General features: G+C 32.6%; 1 non-coding gene across 1 annotated transcript; it reads right to left on the reverse strand.

Annotated features, from left to right (window-relative positions):
* Positions 1-3,262: 3,262 nt before the first annotated feature.
* Positions 3,263-3,369, reverse strand: LOC126732033 (small nucleolar RNA snoR109). The gene has a single exon (XR_007659219.1). It is a non-coding gene; the product is annotated as a small nucleolar RNA snoR109 (small nucleolar RNA).

The raw sequence follows: 3,369 nt of genomic DNA on the forward strand, positions 1-3,369 counted from the left end.
TGTAGGGACTGAATTTGGATTGAACCCAATATAGTATTGGATTTCAGCCCAACGAGCCCAAACAATGAATTTGTAGAGCGTGGGTGAAAGAACTAGTTCTATTCAATAAGGAAGACAATAACAGTTGTTGATTTAAGAGCATCAAACACAATTAAGATAAGAAAAACTATCCTCGGCACGACTTGAGGAGCTATGTTATAATGTCTTATTGATGAACAAAGATACAAGAGTTCAAAGGATTATTACAAAGATTTCTTAGTTTTTCTGATCCCTTCTTTTTTGCCACCTCTCTACGCTATATACTATAATATTGGTATCATCTCTACCATACACGTGTAGGTTAGATTCTAGGAACTTCTTCTTGTCCCATCCAACACCTCCCAGAACCTTCAACTAGTAGCTGTAAGGCAGCTTAACTACTGTTCAGATATCACCTCCACATTAATACGGTCAGAGAGTTAGATGTGATGTATTTAATGTGGAGGTAGCAGCTTTTGAAGATATTTGTTGCCTCCCTTTACTCATCACTTATCTAATGTCTGACTTCTAATCGTGATGCAACTTTAAAGGATGTCTAGGATGATAAGACATCCTTACTAATCTCGGACCTTTGTTTCCAAGATGACTTTCCTCCTCGGACATATTTTGGACTATCACACACAATCCTTATTTTTTCTTATCATACCATTCCCATAATAACCTTATTTGACCATCCTCAGATTAGTTAATATCCTAGGATTGGGCCTTAGGCCCAATTCATACAGCTTTTAATACTACCTTCTGGTTAGCTGGCCCCTACACTTATGATAGAGAATTAATGAATATCTAAATCGACTGAATGATTGACAATATGTAGTGTGTGTATGTATCCATACATCAAGTTAATTAGGTTTTGAGCATAAGGTAGATCTCATGTAGTTTAAAATAATCTTTATAAATTAGTTAAACTTTCAAATTTGTTTTATGAGTAATTGCTCTTATGAGATCTTTATTATTACTTTTTATTTTGGTATTTTTATTTTTATTTTTTTCACAAATTTATATTATACCTTCTATTACATTTATTTTTCTTTTCTTTAGTTCTTTGGTAAGATAAATAAAAATAGTAAGTCGCCCAAATAATTAATGGGGTGAGTGTAGTATGGGTTAAATCCTCTTTGTAAAAGCTCACTTAAGGGAAAAGTTATTACATATAAATATTTACCCTAATCTTTAAGGTATAGTTTAAACTCATGCGAATTTGCATTTCTTATTAAGTTAGTAAATCTTAAGCTTTGATGCCTTGCACATTTAGAATACGTTAGCCAAGGTTTCTATTTCATATTTTGATGGAAAACAAAGATTATGAACAATTCAAAAACAGGTTGAGACTTGACCAACTTCATGCTTTAATAGTTTAATTGACAGAGATTCAATTAAGGCTATCAGAAATATTCCATTTTGGAGAAATGGTAAAGAAAATAGGTGGGCTTGGGTCAAATCAAAAAATGGTGCTTACTCTGTTAAGTCAGCATAAAAGGCAGGCACAAATGCAAGTATGGGGAATGAAGACCATCTAATGAGTAGAATTTGGTAGTCAAATCTTCATGAAAACTTGAAAAGCTTAAAATGCTGCTGTGGAGGACTGCTGCGGACTTGCTTCCATCCAAAGAAATGTTAAGCAGGTATGTTCCTAACATAGAATCAAATTGCCCCATGTGTGATTCTGAAGTAGAAACCACATTAGTCATTACATTATTTTCTCATTGCTAATTTGCGAGATCTATTTGGTTTGCAAGTCAATGGGGCATCAAAACAGATAGTTATCAGCTTGATGTTATGCAGAAAGAGCAATTCCTATTATTTGGTGCCCTTGCTCTTGATCTTGTATGGAAAGCTAGAAACCAAGTAATTCATAAAAATCTGAAGCCATCTCAAGAGGATTTGAGTAGGAAGCTGCAAAAATTATTTTTGGAACATTGTTGCTTGTCAAGTAATTCCAACTCTAGGCCTTTAAGCAGTGTGCCTAGGAGATGGAGAGGAAGCCTAGGCACGGAACCTTGAAACTAAACTGTGACATTGCTATGGGTGACAACTCGGCATATGTTGCGGTAGTTGCTAGAGATTGGAGAGGGGTTTTGGTGTTTGCCAATGTGAAAAAGGTCGATACCAACATCCTTGCCCAAGCAGAGGATGCAATTCACTAGGCAATTATTATTTTGGCAAGCCAATTGAATATACACAATGTTGGAGTGGAGGGTGATTCCAAAAATAGCATTGATACAATCAAAGCTCCCAAGCAACATATCTCCTGAAAACTACTTAATTTTGTATATGAAATTCAAACTCTTGCTATGCATTTCAGTTTATTAGATGTTAATTGGGTAAATCATGATTATAACAAGGCTACTCATGTTTTGGCTAAATGAGCACCTCTGAAGTCAGAACTCTGAATTTGGTCTTTTGCCCACTTGTGTTTGGTTTTTTTTTTTTTTTTTGCAATAAATCATTGTTTTTCTTTATGAGTCTACCTCTTAGTTGATTTTTTTTGTCGTTGCATTAAATCTTAGTACCTCTTAGTTGTTCTTTTTTTTTTTTTGTTGCAATAAATCTTTGTTTTTTTATCGGTTTCTATTTCATATTGATGGGTATAAACGCACTAATGTTTATATTTAAAATACATTTTTTTAATTGATAATATATTTTTAATAATTAAAATATTTTTCTTAATTCACATATTAATATATGATTCTTGATTGATTAAACTGCGCAGGGTCATAAATAGTAATAAAATTTAAAAGTACAATTTTAACAAGCTACATATAAACAAATATACTCTTGAGTTAAAAATAAATAAATAAATAAAATTAAACAAACATATTCGTAATAAAAAATTAAAAAGAAGTTGGCATTACATTCAATACAAAATAGTAAAAAATAAAAAATAAAAAACGAAGAAAAATATAACCTACATCCAGAAAAATAAATATGAAAAGGGAAAATTTGAAATAGATTGAACATTTTAGAAATCTTGAAGCAATTTTATGAAAAAAAAAAAAAAGGTTGTAAAACGCTGAAGAAGATTTTATAGTGTATATAGGCACCGATAGACGCAAGCTGCTGGAAATCAAAGCAGCTTGCCTGGAAGGTGACTCTGTAATGGTTGATCTTTGAGAAGGGTCTCTCAAAATGGCTAAATCCTATGCCATTTCCATCTTCTCTCCCTTCTCTTTCAACCCCACAATTTTTTTTTTTTTTAATTTTTTGGCTTTAAGAAGAAAAAAAGTGTGAGAAGTTCGGTAAGCAGATTAGTTGACAGAGAGAAATCAAAGAGATCTCACAACAACCGGCCAGTTAACTTCTCAAAGATGTTTGATTTAGCTACAGCCA

Source organism: Quercus robur, chromosome 5 (assembly GCF_932294415.1).
Source record: "Quercus robur chromosome 5, dhQueRobu3.1, whole genome shotgun sequence".
Lineage (NCBI taxonomy): Eukaryota > Viridiplantae > Streptophyta > Magnoliopsida > Fagales > Fagaceae > Quercus > Quercus robur.